This window comes from Poecilia latipinna, unplaced genomic scaffold (genome assembly GCF_001443285.1).
Source record: "Poecilia latipinna isolate Pla-1442-1.1 unplaced genomic scaffold, P_latipinna-1.0 Scaffold1085, whole genome shotgun sequence".
NCBI classification, from domain to species: domain Eukaryota; kingdom Metazoa; phylum Chordata; class Actinopteri; order Cyprinodontiformes; family Poeciliidae; genus Poecilia; species Poecilia latipinna.
The window spans coordinates 1-18,890 of NW_015113701.1; the positions used below are offsets into that span (position 1 = coordinate 1).

The window sequence follows — 18,890 nt, forward strand, 5'->3', positions numbered from 1 at the left end:
AAAAACGTGCATGTCAAGTAACAATTTTAGCTAAATTTGCTTATGTGCAGCACAGATGCGAAAGTGATGAGAGCCAGGGGGTCATCAGCGCTTGCACTGCAGAGCCAGAAAAGTCAGTGAGTGTGAATCAGAGAAGACTGACAGGCATGCAGTCAGAGATGAAACAATGGTCATGAAACCCCAGACACATTCCGGAGAGCAGCCAGGAAAGGCCTAAAGTTAGATTTTATAGAGATACATTTTAGTGTACAAATTGTTCAGATGAGACTTCTAAAACCAACATGCTCAGACTAAAAACAAAATAAATAAAATAGGGTTTCTATGTATAACCGTCATCAAATCTATCATCAGTTTCTATGACTGTATTATGAGGGAAGTTTTTCATGTTGATTTTGAAAAGTGAGAACAATTTTTTTTTTAATCAGTTTTAATTTGAAGAAATTTATTTGAACTTTTAAAATTTCTATATTAAAAATATATAATAGCTCCTAGACAGTTTCAGTAGGAAGTACAGCTAATCTAAAGAATATTAAGGTCGTCATTCTGCGAAAAGTTTAACCCAATTTCAATTCTCGGTCATTGAATTTCTGGCAAACAGGAGCCGCTTGGCCAAGATAACTCACATTTAAAGGGGAATTGGGGGGAGAAACGAGCTCTATTGTTGAACGAGTGCGTGGTATTGGTGCAGTTTGACGCAGGCAGAAAATGAGTCTAAATAATTGCCCCTTATTTTGCAAACCAAGCAGCTGTGCCAGTCTTGAGGTTCTGTGTGAATTTTGGGATCGAGTTGTGATTTGCCACACGCTCCTTTTATTTTTCAGGGTTGATTCGGGGAGAGACACAAGACAATCGAAAACTCAAAAAAAAAAAAAAAAAAGCCAACTTCCCCCGGCACGCATGTAAAAATGACTCACGCACGCAACGCACATGCATCAGCGTGTGCTTGGACGTTTTGCGTGCAGCCTGGTAATAATAATAATAATAATAATAATTTGTGAGCTTGTTCTTTGTGCTTTTTCAACGTAATTTAAAAAGCAGTGATTGTTCAGAAACAAGAGGCCTTGCGTAGATTTTAAAGTAGTAGGTAGAGTTTTTCATGCCCTAAACGAAGCTGGTCTGAAAATAAATTAAGTAGATATCCCTTATAATTATCTTCATTTAAAACTTTACAATTACGAACGAAAAACGTAACGTTTGAGACAGTAAAAAAGTAGTAATCTTTTATTTGAACATTAATATACATTTCATTGCAGTTAGCTAAAATTATTAGAATTATGCCCCGCCGTCATAAGGTGTGTAAATCCATGCGCCCAGTGACCCCTGGAAGCGATTTGACCCGAGCAAAGGTTTCCTAGGACCTGGCCAGATGACTAATGACTGCGCTGCGATTTTTTGTCGGAGCAAGAGGTATCCAACTGAAGAAATTTCCGCATGAGAACAAAAAATACTGTCATGGAGAAGAATCCCCATAAACAGTTGCTTTCTTGAGAAAACGGGGGCAATTTATCACTGCTGAAGAAAATGAGGGCCCTTATCGGAACCGAGGAGTTAATTGGGACGGAAATTCTGTCGATATTTTGGGAAACTTGGAAAGTTAATTTAAGCTACTTTTCCTCCTCCTCTCTATCACAAAAAAAGAAAACATTTAATTCTAAGTTCTTACAATAAGAACTTGCATCTCATCATGGAGTTTTTTACGGAAAACGAAAGGTAGCCATGGAAAGGAAAAAAAAAAAAAACATTCAGTAAAGTTTCACAAATGTACCGTTTAGGGTTAAAATTTAAAGCATACATTTCAACACACACAAATTAATGAAGAAGTTTCTCCTCCTTGATGCTTCTTAAAAACCAGGAGAGGGAGCCAGGTGCAAGGATTTGATTTTGGAAAAAGCACGAAGTGACATTAGAAAACTTTTGAAGACATCATTCACGTACAGTTGTCACAAATGAGTTGTGGGTGACATTTGCTCAATTTCGTTTTTATTATTATTATTATTATTATTATTATTATTATTTTGCACTCCGGTAGCAGTCCCAGCAAGTTGGAGTGTGTTGTTTTTTTTTTCAAAGCATGTTTCACACACACACACGACATCTGTCAAGAACTTACATCCACATTCTCATTCAGGAACCAAACAGGACGATTAAAACATAAACACTGGCTCGTGTATAAATTGAGTCAAGCGGGACTAGATATACTCACCAGGGAGAATAGCGCTTTAGAAGTAGTAATCCACTATCTGCAGACGATATCGATGAAATAATCCCAGATCTGGCCAGGTGGATTTCAGGTTACTGGAGGCAAACTTCGCTTTTTATATCCGGATCTCTTGGAAAAGTGCTTGATGAGGCCGAGAGTTCTTCTGTTTTCGAGTTTTTAGTGTGCAGGATCGCCCCACAAGTGTATCTATTAAAAGCGTTCCGTGCGCTTATAGCAGCTTAAAAGTCTGGTGAAAACAGTTCAATGCACGAAAAAAAAAATGCATGTATCTATATATATATATATAAAACAGTGAAAGGAAATTACTTCCTTTTACTTACTTTTACAAATTATGCGGCAGAGATTACTAAATAAAAGCCAAAGTGCTACTGGTAGATTGTCCTACTTTGTCGATTTACGTCTGGAGTGAAGCCACTCACTTATTAAACCTCATCTATATCAGAAACAAACAAACAAACAAAAAAAAAACAATCGAAAAAAAAGAGAAAAAAAAAACATTTCATGCACATAGGATCCAGCCGCTTCAGCCGCTCAAGTCATAGCGCTCTTTACCTGCAGAAAGATCCACACGGTGATCCTCGCCACACACGACTTGTCAATTTACCTTCCATTCCGCAGTGCGCTTATAATTCCCTCAGCCTGAGTCAAAAGTTTGCACACGAGAAAAAAATAAATAAATAAGTCCACCGCTGAACAAGTTGCTGGGGTAAAAAGGAAAAGGACAGAAAAAAAAAATAATAAAAGGTCTAATCCAGGCTGTATGCTCCAAAGAAAGAGAGACAACTTTCCCCTATCTTCCAAACGGTGCGGCTTGGCGAGCGCGCGCGGTGCCAAGAGGACAGAGCGTGTGAAACAGCGGCGTCTTTAGCTGGCTCCGTGTGCTTTGTGCTCCCACGCTCTATGTGTGCGTCTGGTTACGTTCAAGTGCAGAAAACTAGCCCTCCCTCCCTCTCTCCCCTGCTCTCTCTCCCCCTTTTCGCTTCTCTCTCACCTGCTCCAGTTGCCTCCTCTCCCGTACTTGCACGGATGCGCTGCTCGACAAGAAAAGAAAGAGAAATTCTTCAAAGCGCATGCGCTTCACATCTATACCTATCGCTTTCTTCCAACGACTAGCTTTTTAAGAAGCAAAGAATTTCAGCAGAGGTAAAGTTGCGCAGGGAGGGTGGGCAGAGAGAGAAAGAGGGGGAACAGAAAGGAGGGCGGAAAAGGCTGTAACAAAACAAGCGTCTCTATTACCTAAAATAAACTTATAAAGCACCCGCGGCTATTAGCCCATCCATACCAGGGCAGAGTCGGAGATTTTCACCGGCTGTGTATCACGTTACCGCTCCAACACAATCAAGACAAGTAGATCCACACCGTGCGCTGCTTACACAAGCCAATCTCATCACCTGAAGGCCTGAGTGCTTTACGGTCCTTGCGGTAGGCCTAATTATTATTTTTATGGCACTCTATCTGAAAACAGGCTGCCGAAATCTAGACGCTTCCAGGTCGATATTTTTCAATCAGGCCGACGCCGACAGTTGGGGCAAAGTGGGTAATAGTTTCACACAGGAAGTCTACGAATCGGCCGTGCTCGCTGAAGGCACCTCTGATGTAAATTCCGCCCGAAAAGGATTCCATATGGAAAGAGAAAAAAAAGATACAACAACCTCCATTTATTGTCCATTTATTTCTTAGTATTTAATCTCCATTTATTGAAAATTGTCATGTCTGTGCTGTGATTCTCGTGTTTAATATAAAAAGTTATCTTCATAATAGTTTTGTTTCTGTGAAGTTCTTGACGTGGCTCTGCTGTCAAGAACTTCACTTTACTTTAGGTGATACGCAGGTGCATCTGAATAAATAAGAGTATGATTGAAAGTTAATTTATGTCTGAGAAATAGCAATAAAAGAATTATGAAACTCTCTAGACTGATACGTCAATCATTTATTTCTGTCAGTTTTTATGAACATGGTTTACAGATGATGAAAATCCAAAATTTCAATTTCTTGTAAAATTCAAAATGTTATGTTTGTGTATTTTATATATATATATATATATATATATATATATATATATATATATATATATATGCCCAAGTTATTTTAATAGTAGCCTTCTGCTTGTCTGCATTGTTAGATTTTAAGTCTAGATTTGACAATACTCAGCAGAATCTCTGTTAGGTTGAGATGAGTGGAATTGGTGGTGCTGACTTTGGACTTCATAAAACACAGTGGACCGACATCAGGAGATTTCACAGCTCCCCATATCACCACGGACTGAGGAATCTTCATACTGGTTCTCAGGCAGCTGAGATTTTCTGCCGCTCCTCTACCCCTCCAGACCCTGGCACTTTAAACTCCCAAATTAAATGCAACATTGTCTTTCATTTGAAAAGATGTTTTAGTCAGACCCTTGTCTGAGCGTGGTGCTTCATTCATCCATAGTCCACATTTTGTGAATCTTTCCCAAATGGATATAGTGGATTTATTTCAGAAGCTTCTCAAGGCTGCAGTTACCGCTGTTGCTTGTTTTTCTACCATCTGTTTTTATTTCTCTAACCTTTCCTTGTTTGGACATAACACACAGTTAACAGGTTAATTTCTTACTATTTATCTTCTGTGGTGTTGCTTTCTTGACTGTTGTGCCAATGCTTGTCTCAGGGACAAGTGGTAGGTCAGCTGCCTTCCCCATGACTATAAGCCATAGCCCCATACAGCACATCATTTATTTATTACAAATCTTTTTACGTTTTTTTTTTTTTTTTTGTCACTATACCATATTCTAATTTTATTAGAAACAAACATTCTGCCTTTAATAGCCAATAAATTAGATTTCTTGAAATGAATTACTGAAATAAAACTACTCTTAATAATATTCAAATTTATTGAGACGGAGGTGGAAGGATACATATTTTTCAATAGATTTTGTATCAAATGGTGTTAGATCAGCAGTAGGAGGGGTAGAGTACCTTATGCTGCTAAGCTTCAAAAACATGTTGATTTCATTTTCCACCTGCTCAAACTGCCAAAGACTGGTTTTATTGACAATGGTGTTATTGTGCTTAATTGGCCAGCAAACCCACCTGACCCCATAGAGATTCTATAGAGGAGTGCCAAAAGGAAGATGAGACACAATCCCAAACAATACACATGACCTGAAGGCACCTATCAAGCACTGAGAACAGCAGAACTGCAAGAAAACCTGATAAGTATGATAAAATGTCATAATCATTCATTATGGTGACAGATGATGCACATTTTTTTTTACAAATCCATTAAAAAACAAATCTGTAACAAATATAAAAAGAAAATCTGCTGCGACAAAATGATTACACAAATGTCCACAGCCTAAACTTTTACACGTCTTTAAGTTATGCACCTGTCAAACTCTTTTCTATTTTGCCATGCTTGCTCATGCTTTAAAAAAAAAAAAAAAAAAAGTATGACGTGGAATTATTTTGTGGAACATCAAATTCTGTCATGTTTTGATGAATGTTTGTTGCCTTTCATGCACTTCCACTGTTAAACGTGCATGTATACTGAGAACAATGGAGTGACACAAAGAGGTTCTTGCGTGTCACGACTGGGCACATTATTAATTCATGACGTTGCTGTCTTGTTTTTTTTTGTTTTTTTCACATTAAAGGGTCAGCTGCTTTATGAGTCACTCCAAGTTGCTCAATAATGATTTGCCATGTTATTCAGAAAGCAAGTGATGGCTTGTCTCCAGGTTAGCCGAACATCTGCATGATGCGGTGATGTCTTTCAGTCATTGTTGTGATATTCATGTCCCAGATACCTTATTCCATGCCATGCACAGGTGTATTTTACAAGACTTTTGTTGGACATAGTAAATATCTGTAGAAACTTTGATATATTCAAATAATTTATGACATTGAGGCTCAGCTGGTGATCAGACAGCATGTTACAATGCTAAATGCAAAATAAGTTGATCTGCAGGCAGCTAAAAAAAACAAAAAAACAGAATTTAATGGGTTTTTGAGATGCTTACTAATGTTACTAATTTTAAATATAGGCTCTTTAAATCAATGTGGAAATAATGCATATTTTTTTCAATCAAAATTTACCCAAGTGCATGATTTCTTTTATCATTTTATTAATGTTCCATATACAGTTTCGACAAAATAGAGGGTTGCATGTCAAAAAGGTAATGTTAAAAACCTGTCACTATAGATTTGCTGCAAAGAGTAAGTACCACTTTCTGCTCCTGTGAGTGAAAATGATCAATGTTGCTTTTCCAGATTTGCCAACTGGAAAAGCAACAGATTTTTCACAAAGAACCTAAGAACGATCTCTACAGAACAGAAACTTTATTAGCATTTGAAATTTAGCATAAAGTGCTTTCAAACCTCCATGACTCCATAGTTTTGGTTCCAGCCATGTTGGATGCTAGGGGGCCATGACTGCATCAGAGAACACTTAAAAACATGCTCAGCCACATTTCAGGATCCCCTCAGCCCCTCCTCTCTCTTCCACCTCCCTGTCTCACTACGTCCCCTTCCATCCCCCCATGTTGCCTGAGGAAGAAAACTGGGCAACATCTGGCTGAGTTTATGAGGTAGAGGGAGAGAGAATTGGTAGACCATGAAAACTAGGAAGAATTTGTCTTTTTTTTTTTCAGCCTGTGCAGCAGGCCATTGTTGTAGCTGCCATTGGAGGCGGCGATATTTTAATCCTGTGAAAATGCAGAGCTTCGTGATGAAATTTACCAACAAGGCCTCTGATGTCATTCTGATAAAAACACATGTTGCCACTTACGTTAAAAGTTTTATTCAAACAACGTGAACAAACTGAAAGCTGCCAAACATTGTGGAATGAGCCAAGGGTGAATACTGTTACCCCCAGACTTTCACAGTCACTACAACTGAGTGAGCAGGACCCAACCACACACACACACACACACGCACGCACGCAACCACACACACACCTACACATATACTGGACATATTCAGTCGTTTACACACTGTGAAGCTGCTGAGTTCACAACAATACAGCAATATTGTCACTTCAAACCAACTTTTAGTACAGTGAAAAAAAATTATGGTTATTTGGAATGCAAGTCACTTCAGTGTTGTTAGTCACAGAAATTCACAAAATCAAATAGACGATACAAACACCACTCTTCAGCATAAGACACACAGCAGATGTAAAAAGAAGAAAAGAATAAGAGTGGCACTCAGATCCTTCAGTTGCAGAAAACCAAACAGAACACATTAATAAGGAGAAAAACACTGCACTTTTCTGCACTGTAAATAAGGTTCTGACTTTTTGATTGAGTATAAGTGGATTCTCATTTTCTCTGTGGGAACATCAAGGTTCACTTTTTTCTTTAATGCCTGTGCAGTAGATTTACTATGCCTTTCCTCAAAAAAATTATTTATAGCCTTTGAACATTTTTAACATTTCATCATGTTACAAACACAGTTTAGTTTGTTTTTATTGGGATTATATGTTAAGAACCAACCGACAGTGGTGTGTTTGCCACAAACCAAGGAGCAGAGAGCAAATATGATGTCATTTGCTTTAGTCAGGGGAGATTAAACAGAATTTTGAAGCCAATATGCACAGTTCTGTGTGGACTAGAAAATGAACGCTACATAAGTTCAGACCTAAATCCATTTGTGAGACCGTGGCGAGACTAGACATTCAATATCACAAAGGCTCTCCAAAAGCCTTGCAGCTTTTAGTACAGTGATTATAGCAAGAAAAAAGGTTCTCAAAAAACAACAAAAAAAGTGTTTATTGGTCCATAAAATCCCCCAAAAAATGCATTTAAGTTTTCGGTTGTAACATGACTGAAGTGTTTTACGTTCCAAAGGGGCAGGACTACTTTTGCAAGACACTAAGATCGCCGTTAAGTAATTTGGGCAGTGTAGAAAGTCTTGGATAAGAGTTGAATCAGTTGGTGTTTCATCTTTTTTCTATTTATCCCAGTGGACTGCGGCAATTCCTTTGGCACCATACATTGAGGAGGTCTTAGTGGGTTGTTGATTTTGAGGTCCATGTTGTCATATTTACAAACGTCTGATATTTAGCTCCAGAAGTAAACACAAGCCTGCAAACATAAACCTGAACAGGTATGGATCTGGGGCTCGCGCATCTGGCTCGGCCTCAGTTTGCTTGCAGTCGTCAACACTGTTGTGACTCTTTGTTACTATGAAGTCAGGCCTCTGTTGCACCACAGCACTGCAAAATGAATCCAGCTCCCAGTCTATTGAAAACAGCCCAGAAATTGAAGGCAGGAGCAAACTTGCCAATATTGAGCTGCGGTATGAGGTTCATCCACAAGGAGCTTGGGTCCCCAGCAAAACACTGCATTTGTCCACGGATGTGACCTGTATCAATGACGTAGATATTTATAAGCATTTAAAAGCCCAATCTGATGAACTTTTGTGCTTTATTAATGGGATCTGAAAACGAAGACAAATCGTCTGGTCCTGGGAACTGAAGCTAATCAATCTTGGGATTCCAAATGCATCTGTTGAAAGAAACATTTAGAAAAAAGCGGATTAGTAAAAGTGGAATATAAAAAAAAACAAAAAAAAAAAACACCACCACCTAAAACAGAAATCAGTTTCTTCCCAGTGTACTTGTTTGGACAAACAGAGTGGTTTGTCTTTATCATGTCTGGTTTCAGACAAAATAAAAGCCTATAGCTGATCATTTCTCAGCATCCTGTTGAGTCTCCAGAGATTTCTACGAATGATCTACATGCATTTGCCCAAATATTAAATGCTCATTAATAGAAAACAGGGAAAAGATAGTATTGGAATGTCTCTGTTATTCAGACTGCACAGCAGTCAGCAACAAGTCACTTCTTTCCTGAGGGCTGTGAAACAATGATATATGTCTAGTTTGCTAGGGGCGCCTCATTGGCTGAGCAAATAGTCCCCAAAATAACCACCAATCACCGAAGATGCTATCATCAGTCACTCACAGCGGGTATTGTGAAAGAACTAAGGTAAACTTTGTTTGCAAAGAGCTTCAATTATCTACAGTTAAAACTATAGACGAAGCACTAAGATAGGGAAATTTGTAAAGCCAAATTGCTTATATGTCTAATGTGGTGGTGTGCCCAAAAAGAACTTTCAAATTGCAAGGAATGTGTCTACTCTCTTCCTGCTTTGGTCTGATTGGCCACTAGGCAAAGAGGGATCATCCATTACATGCACAGGTAAATAAACACTTGTAGCAATTAAAGTGCCATCATTTGTTATGCATCGTATAGTGTTCGTGTGTGTATGCGCACACTCCCTGCATGCATGTGTCACCAGCTATATGTCTATGCGTGTGCGTGCGTGTGTGTGAATTTGCGTACGCACGGTGACCATTCTCAGGTTTCATTGCCGTTGACTGCCCTTAAATGAATGATTCTGAGGCCCAAGAATCAACAAATGTGACCCCTGGCAGGCCGTAACACAGAGCACAACCTGCCCGTGGATGTGTTTGAAGGCCGCTCCTCTTTCTTCTCCGTCAGCACCTCTCTACCTCCGCACAACAGATGCATTCACTACACAAACTCACATGTGACGCCTGCACTCGTGTTGTTTATGAGGAAGTGTGTTGCCATGTGGTCATGGGCATGTGTATGCTTAGTGGCCTATGATTATTTTACATGTCAGCATGTTGTGACAGAGTGTTAAAATTGTATGAAATTTTGGGTTTTTTAGAGGTTAGGTGTGACATTTTCGGACTTGATTATGTAGGCATGGAGAGACACGTGACAAAGAAAAGCGTTTTGTATCAGCTGGGAAAGCAAAAAGCACAATATGGAAAATGTCGCCTGCTCACATGGCAAAGACCTTTTTTTTTTTTGTTTTAGAAGAATCATGAAGAAAACATAATACTTTACAAATCCATAGTTTACCAAAAAAGGAATAGGCTAGGATTAAGCTCATGCTTAAACTGTTCATGAACTCAGCAGCTTACAACCTACATAAGTACATAAACACACAGTTATATTTAAATATATATGTATATACATCGATGCACATACGTTACATACATGAATACACAATACGAGCTTTTATCATTTTACATTTTAATGGTCTCCTGAGGCTCACCAAGAAAGAACATATTTTGATGTGATCATTCATCTCAGTTTTACGCCAATTTTTTTTCTTTAACATGTTCAATTAACAAAACTCACAATTCATAGTGACTATTAACTTTAATGATTTCTGAATTATAGAAGGTTCGGTGTCGTAGACATTATTTCAGAATCTTTGAATTTTAAAGTATTACTTTAAATAAAAAGTTTATTAACTGGTTCACAATATCCAACTTTATTAATAAGACTAATAAAGCGTTGTTGTGCCTTATCTACTATATCGATTGTTTTATTTGCATTTCCCCAAATTTATTCAAATTTCCCCAAAGCAATATGACAAACAGGGATTAACCAAGGAGTATATCATATGCAAGTCATTTACACTTATTTAATATTTTATTTGAAACAAAATTAAGTTTCTAGTAGACTACTGCAGAAATGTGTTACACAAACTCCATCACAGTTGAAGTTTTGTGGTTAAGTGTTTCTGAAACCACCCTGGTTTCAGTATATTGTTTTTGTTAAGAAAGGAGTCTAGACTTTTTGTGAATATATTTTCCACAAGTTTTGGAAATTGTAGTAGCACTAATATCAGTCTATAATTTAATATTTGCTTGACACCACATTTATGGACTGGAAACACCTCAGCGATTCTCATTTTGTTAGGAAAAATTTTAGTTGAATCTGTTAAAAGTACAGACGAGAGGTTTAATAATACTATAAATTACTTCATTCACAATAGCCATAACAATATCATTACAATCGTTGGCTTTCTTACTTTAACTTTTTTTAACTACCAGCAAAATGCATTTGCTGCTGAAGAACTTGACACCTTGCAGTTCAAAAGAAGGTAATGGTGCGTCTTTCCCTTTATTGTCTTCTGTTCTTGCATATGTGCGGTATGTCATCTTTAGTCCAGCTCTTCTATCTCCTCATTCTTTTCTTTGGTAGTTGCTTTCAGTTGTTGGAATTCTCCAATCAAGCGCATCAGACTTATCTGTTACCTTACCACCTTGCTCAGTTCTTCTGATATGGCAACTTGGAGCTATTTTTGCTGCATGTTAACTGTTAAGAATCCTGTTAGTTCTTTGCTGATAGTGGAAGCACATGTAGTCAACAGGTGCTTAAAAATGGAAAAAAAAATAGCAGGAATGACCTAGCAAATGTAAAAATGAGCTGAATGTCAAATTCAAAACTTCAACATTTCCTTTTTTTTGTCCTTCAAATATTCAGTAGACTTTTACTAAACTGCAGGTCAGATCTATATAGGCCCTCTGAGTCAGCAGCCATCTCAGAACGGCATCAAGGCCTTTGTAGCCAAAAGGTCACAATCCACAATTTTCTGCACCATTGAGTGTTAAAGGCAGCAGTAAGGAAGGCAGCTACTTGATCTGAAGAACACAATGAGGGCATTATATCGATTTGTTCCTTTTTTAAGATACAAGTGTGAACACCTGCTGGGTTTAAAACCAGTGGAACCAAACTAAGAATTACAAGTGTTAGTGTTGAGAAGGCATGGCCTGTTTATCTCTAGCAAGGAGTGAGGTTTTTTTTTTTTTTTTTTTTCAGTGCCATTTCAAAACTTCTTAAATTTTCTACAATAGCATTTCTAAATTGTAAAGTCCTTTTATTGAAATGCCAGAAAAAAGTGATCAGTATTTTCTCTGGATTGTCTGAGGCATAGAGTAATGCAGAATTGGTCAGCTGGCTGCAAATAGACTAGTAAGCAAAAAAGTGCTGTATGAAATTTTTACAAGTAACAAAAATGGACAATCAATGAATGTTATCGATGCAACTGTTTTATGGCTAACACTCAGTGTTACTTTAGCAGCAGTAGGCATACATGTTGCTTGTCTGTTAGAAATAAAACCAAGTAGGTCATGTTATATGCATTTTTGCTCTAGCATCATATTTTATTTTTAATAATTAATACTGGGAGAAACATTTCTGTCAGAAAAGAAGCATACATGGCAAAATACAATGTCTCTCTCTTCCCTCAACTCCAATCGCCATTCCTATCTCCTCCTCCCCATGTAGCCCTCGTCTTACTCCCCCCTCCTCCTCCTCCTTCTCCTCCTCCTCCACTTTCTGCATGCTTGATAGTGGGATCACATGAGGTGAAGACTTTCTCATATTAATAATTGTTGAACTTGTGTTTAGGGACAAATAAATGATGAACATATTTAGAATGTTCTTTGCAGATTCTGATGATTATTCTGAGTGGAAACCCAAGAGAACTGTTGCTTTCTTTGTTGAGTAAAAGATGGGACAGTTTTCCACTAAACCGGTTCCAGTGCTTAACCTGGGAAAGTGCTATTTTCAGTTCTTAACTGGTAGTATAAAAGAACCAGTTTGGCTTTAGACAAGTAGAGAATCAGGGTGGAGCCAGGCCATTGAGACACTAAATACATCTCTTTTGGTAATGTTTCGTCTCCTGGCTGTTGTATTCAAAAATTAAGTTTAAGTATTCAAATCACATCATTTCTGAGATAAAGAATGGGACTCACTGTAAATAGATTTCCTCACGGCACCATTCTGAAATGTGCTAAATCTGTTTTCATCAACACACGTTTAACGTATTTGTGAACCCTTCTCACGAACTTCGGATGCTACCAGTAGCACTTTATCTAAAGTCAGATTCATTAACACCACCTGAAAAACAATAGCATTTAAAAAGTGGGTCATAAACGCTGTTCATAGTTTTAGTGGAAAATTGCACAAACTTGCTAAATTAATGCTAATCCATTTTTTATTAATAACAAAAATTGAGAAATTCTTAGAACTGGAGTTTAAAAAAAATTTGCTCACAACACATTGATTGGTTGTTGGTCTCCTTTATCAAAGTTAACATATTCTTGATGTTACGAAAAATGAATATCGTATCTAAAAGTCTTCATGTGAGTCCTGTCTTTCAACTGCTACTGACAGAAGCTGCCTGTTAATGTGATCGGTGTTGTATTTGGGGACCACCAATGTCTGAGTGATCCCATCTTTGCTTGACTTTTCCTTGTGTTTTAATATTCTTTAACTCCCACAGATACAAAAGGAGAAACACACCAAATTCAATTACAAGTACAAAGATTCGGGCCTCTACTCGGCTCTCTCTGCTGCACAGAGAACTCTTAAACATATCAGGAGATGGAATGAGGAAGAGGAAAAAAAAAATTTGGGAGTGAAGTACTGTGTAACAGAGGGACAGCCCAAAAAGTGAGCTGACTTTCTCACTGATCTGTGCAAATATCCCTCCCTTCTTGTGTTTATACGGTAATTCTGAAAGTCTAACCTGCACATCAAGTTGTCCCAGAAAAAAAATATCTTCTCCGCAACAATTACTTCAAGAGCTCATTCTTTCATCCCACAATTTTTTTTTTACCTTTTTTCTCCTCCTTTCTTTCTTTCTTTTCTCCGCCTGACTTTTACAACTTCCTCCTGGTTGAGGCGCAGCCCTAACCCAAACAAAACTCCATTTTTTAGTTATTGGCCCTCATGGCATGTAATGGAGAATCAAGCTAATTATCCCTACAGCTGTTTTCACTTGCTTTTTATGTAAGCAATACCTGGCTGATCCAGAGAGCAACAGTGAGGCCCTTCTTAGCGCTCCAGGCCTCCAGGCCTGCTGGAATTAGAGAGCATAATGCCAGGTCCACACCCCCCTCCCTTCCTTCGCCACCGATACTGCCTGTGTGTACCCCTGAACCCATCTCCCGGCACACAAGCCCACCTAACTCAGCTTGACACAACCCCCTACTACCCAAAAAAACACGCAGTCACACACACACGCGCACAACCCAGAGCCTCCATGTCCACCCGTAAATCTACCTTTCAAACTCCCCCCTTTGAACTTCAACAAAGCTGCTCTTCAACAACTAAAACGGATCTGCACGACAAGCATGCGCTTTCTTCCACTGATGGCAATTAATGACAGAGCTGAGCAAGGGTGTGGCTTAGGTTAAATGGGAACCATCTCCCGCTGTCATCAGACTTGAACAGAGATGGAGCCAGTGCAAGGGATACAGACAGAGGGGTAAAGAGTGAAAGAAAACAATTCCTCAGTGGCTAATTACATAATTTCCTTCATCTGAACAAACACATACTTGGTTAAAGCGAGTGTGAGCAAGCTTCACAGATGCCAGTTTTTAGGGTTTTCACGAGGAGACCCACTAACACCATCCATAACGGCTTTCTAGCTGTGCCGCGAAGGTAGACCCCAGACAAAACATCATCACCACATTTTGTAGCCGTTGGGGAGTCATGCCCCAAATTGCACTTGAGTGTTGATCTTCTTCTTCAGCAATCCTTCAGAAGAGTGAGTCAGTGAATATAAACAGTTGCTGGTGTATTGTTTCACTCACAACAGTTCATTCCTGAACACAACCAGAAAGAAGTGTGCTTGGTTCACACACCACTAGGTGGTGTGCACTGTTGTTGGAAGAAGTATATATTTGTGTATCAATCTGATTAACTTCACGTCAAGTGACAGAATCCATCTTTTAGTGAGTAAGATGTGCTTGCATTTTTTTCTTAGCTTTTATATTGTTTGAACAGTGACTCATTACCTCCTTGTGCTACATTAACTGAGATCTGGAATCAAATGAAGAAAATACATTGCATTTTAAAACTCCTTTTTATTTCAGCCTTATAACAGTAAATATTGTGTTAGCTGGGGTGGGAGGGGGCAGCAGAACAGCTCCCTGCTCCAACATATTCCTCTGCCTGCCTGCCTTTTTTGTCCCTAATCCTTTGAGGAATGATGGAGAACTGTGCGGAATGGTGCTTAGCTCCTTGATTCCTGCCAAGGTGTGTCAGTATACAAATGATACGGGTTTAATCTGCGGTACCTGCTGCTAATGTGAAGGTTACTTTCACATATCTTAGCAGCTCTTCCTACACATAAATGTGTGCAGCTGTACAGCATCTAGTCTTGGCTTAAAAAAAAAATACGGAAAAATACTAGAATTTTAAAAATCCACAGACATGGAAATCCCAAGATATCAAGGTACTATGAAAGGAAATGTCATGACAAATCACCTTCTGACTGGATTCAGTTAATTCTCAGTGTAGTTGAGAATTAGTTGAGACTGGCCGATCAGAAAATGAAGCATCCAAACTCTTTTCTTATCAGTGAATGCACTATGCAAAGCACTGAAAGGATCCACTCATTACAACACTCTTTGGTCTGGAAGTTGTTACCATGAGAACATGACTGAACGTAAGCTATTTTCAGTAAAAGTAAGATGTCAGAGCACAGTGATGTGAGAAACTGCAATGACGTGTTGAGGTTGTGAAAGAGACTTTCAGCAGGTAACAAGAACAAAACAAGAGTCAGCAGCACCTCTGCAGACCCCACATATCCTGGACACAAACTATTCAGATTTTTACTGACAGGCAGTATATGTCTTTATTGAGGGCAAAGGAGAACCCAAGTCAAATGCCTTGTTTGTGTAGACACTATTGGTGAATAAAGCTTATTCTGATTATCTACTTCAAATATTGATTTAACATCTGAAAACCCAAATACCTTTGATTTTCTTCATAAAATTGCCTAATGGCCTTGCAGGTAACATTGAATTTGTGAAGCAACAGATGCTTAGAAATCTAGCTCTCCTGCTCCAAGCTTTTGATCTCTTTCTCAACTCTCAGCATTTTCTCCCTAACTAATCTCACTGTTAGTGTCGCAAGCTTTTTAGTTGGAATGATATATCGGAGAGGAAAAGAAAAAGAATGTTTGATTGACAATGTTCTTTTTTTTTTTTCCATAGGAAAATGTCAAGAGTTCTGCTGTGTGCCAGCTGCGTTCACGTTAACGTTTTAAACAACATCAGCACTGTACCTGGTTTTAATAGTGAGTGCAGGGAGTTTGTGCTCCATAACAACACCTTGACCTAGAGCTTAACCTTGACATAGAGCAGTGGCGGCCCATCAGAACCAGGGCCTTACATTAAGAGGCCCAAACATGCCTGCATCTTGAAAGCAGTGCAGGGCCAGCCGGACGGGGGTTGGAATAGGGAGTGGGTGAAGGGCGGGAGGGGGGAGTGAAACCTGAACCCACATTAAAGCATCACCATCAGGTAGGAGATCAGGAGAGGCCTCCATGCTCTCAGAGTTTGCGGGAGTCCGGGCCTCTGAAGCCCTATCTCACCTCCATCTGGAAAGAGAATCTGAGGGTAGCCTGATGGTTCGATAAAAGGCCAATGCCGACTGACATGGTAACAGCCTCTTGCCCCCATTTGTAGGAAAAAAAAAACGGATGCAAGTCGAGTTGTGGCGCACTCTTATGTGGGTACTGCTGGAACAAGGGAAAAACGTTTGAGTGGCAGTGGTGGGGCAGTGTTATAGGTGCATGGTGGCATTCAGATCGCTTTGGTAGTTTGACCCACTACCCCGAGGTGCATTCACTTCAGTTAGGTTTACATAAATACATTTATAATGAAGTACATATGCCTTCCTGTGCATTGAGCAACAAAGTGAAAAAAAGCATGGAATGAAATGAAAATAACATTAGCGAATGAAAATGTATTTCAGTATTTTTTTTTGTTTTCTGCCTTTTAGTGTTTCCTGAGCTACATGGGAGTTTGGCAGAGACTCTGTCACTTTTCTTGGGTGCAATTAACTCTTCACCCTCCTCCTGATGTCTTTTAAAGATGACATCAACTCCGCTGACCCATTAGTTTTCACTCCTGACCCAACTAGTTGCTTCCTCTCTTTAACTGCCCACAGACTCACTGTTTATCCATGTGCTCTCTATTGCCCACTGTTCAGCTCAGTTTATCTTCTTATTGCCTCTCCATGACATAAAATGGTACTCAAATGGGGAGCAAAAACGCAAAGCAAGATTTCTTAAAATTGATTCAACATTTTAAATCTGCATTTGAGCAAAATGTACGTGATTCAAAAGGGTAAGGAGTGGACTAGAAACATATTTTTTTCCGGTTGGCCGAGTTAAATATATATTTTACTTTAATCAAGCAAAAAGAATGTGCTTTTTTTTTTTTTTTTACACTCAAATAAGCCATGCTTTTTTTTGTTAATGTATGGATCAGGCTTGTTGGTGTGTGAAACAGCTGTGCCAAGAAAATCTGATAATAATGTCTATTCAGGAGCTCCAGGTATTTCAGGTGAACAAGTTCAGACAGAGTTTCACACAGTCAGCTACAGCTTGTGTTTGGTCATCAAACAGTGAAGGATGTGCCCATTCTCGGAGAACATGAATGCCTCTTGTTCAGTTTTGCAATTTCATTTTAGCATTAGCGTGCCCGCTTTTCTCACATTAGCTTTAGTGCTGATTTTCATAGATCTTTTTCTCCCCATATTTAATCCCACTTAAAAGTTGTGTCAGCAAACACAGAGAAGACGGCGCAAAAAATTGCTGTTGAGTGGGGTGAGTGTCTTTGTTTTGGCAGAGCTCCTCCATGGTGCTTAATGCCAGGTAAGTCCAGTCTCAGGAAGAACCAATCATGTTGTTGCCTGTGTCTGTTTGGTGCTCTTGAGGTCAGTGTAGCCCTAGGACATGAGACACAGAGGATGTACACGGGGTACAAAGAGGGAGGCTTTTACAATGCCTGGTGGTCTACTAGAAATCTCTTTACGAGAGCAAAAAGTGAAAGAATGTCTAAGAAATATGCGAGGCAGCTACTTATTAAATTGGTCATTTTTAGAATTGCGCCTCAATTAAAATGTGTACCCAGCAAATGAATGGCATTTTGCTCACAAAGTTAAAATAGCTGAAAATGATAGGATTTTATTACCTTTTTCATTATTAACATTTTCATATGACCCTTAAAAAAGCACCCCTGGTAAAATTTAAGAGTAAAGCTTAATTTGGCCAAAGTTTCTTTATTCACCACCAATTATGTAAAATATATTTTAAAAAAATACCTCCTAGAAAGAAGTGAAATACACACACCTTTGTGTCCTCAACTCTGTCCTATCTATCATCAAATAGGCCTCTTCTTATACTTAAACATCTTTAACACTATGGTGTCTACTCACGGTTTCTTCAGATTTCTCTGAGATAATTTTAATTAATCTTGATTATTGCATCATTGATATAACCTGGAAACACTGACCACCACTAACTTGTACTGCTACCTGCAGGTAGTTTACAGCAACTGAAAATTACTTCAGATTAATTTGGTAGTTATATGGAAACTCCTTTTTCAGGTCATACTACTTGTTATTAAACGTTGTCTTGTAGATTTTAAATCTCAAAAAGATCTGCTTGTGTCATATGAGGCAAGGAACAAATACATACTTTAATATTTATAAGTTTCAAGACTTTAACTTCCATGCATTAGTTTTAGAAAAGTCTACTTCTATCTGTAATGTCTGACAGAGTAAAAAAAAAGGTAAAGAAGGAACCAGATAAATGTATAAGATAAACCATATGAGAGAATTAGGGAAAAAAAAACAAAAAAAAAAAAACAGGCAACTGTGGCTCCTGACAGGATGTGGTAAAATATTAAACCTACCAATAGTTTAATTAGCAGAACCTCTTATAATTGGCTCTGATAATTATCTGAACTATAAAGAGTCTCTACAGTGCCGTGACCCTATTGTCATACATTTTTAGAAGAACTAAAATTCTTAATTCTTTGTCCACAGTCATCTTGAACC

At 38.6% G+C, this 18,890-nt stretch overlaps 1 protein-coding gene across 7 annotated transcripts in view; it reads right to left on the bottom strand.

Annotated features, from left to right (window-relative positions):
• Positions 1-5,608: 5,608 nt before the first annotated feature.
• LOC106959471 (ELKS/Rab6-interacting/CAST family member 1-like) overlaps positions 5,609-18,890 on the bottom strand; it is a 203,552-nt gene continuing 190,270 nt past the window's right edge. For all 7 annotated transcript variants that reach the window (XR_001427360.1, XM_015052055.1, XM_015052056.1 and 4 more), the window contains one exon: positions 5,609-8,705. The gene's annotated coding sequence lies outside the window, so the exon portion shown is untranslated. The remainder of the gene's footprint in view (positions 8,706-18,890) is intronic.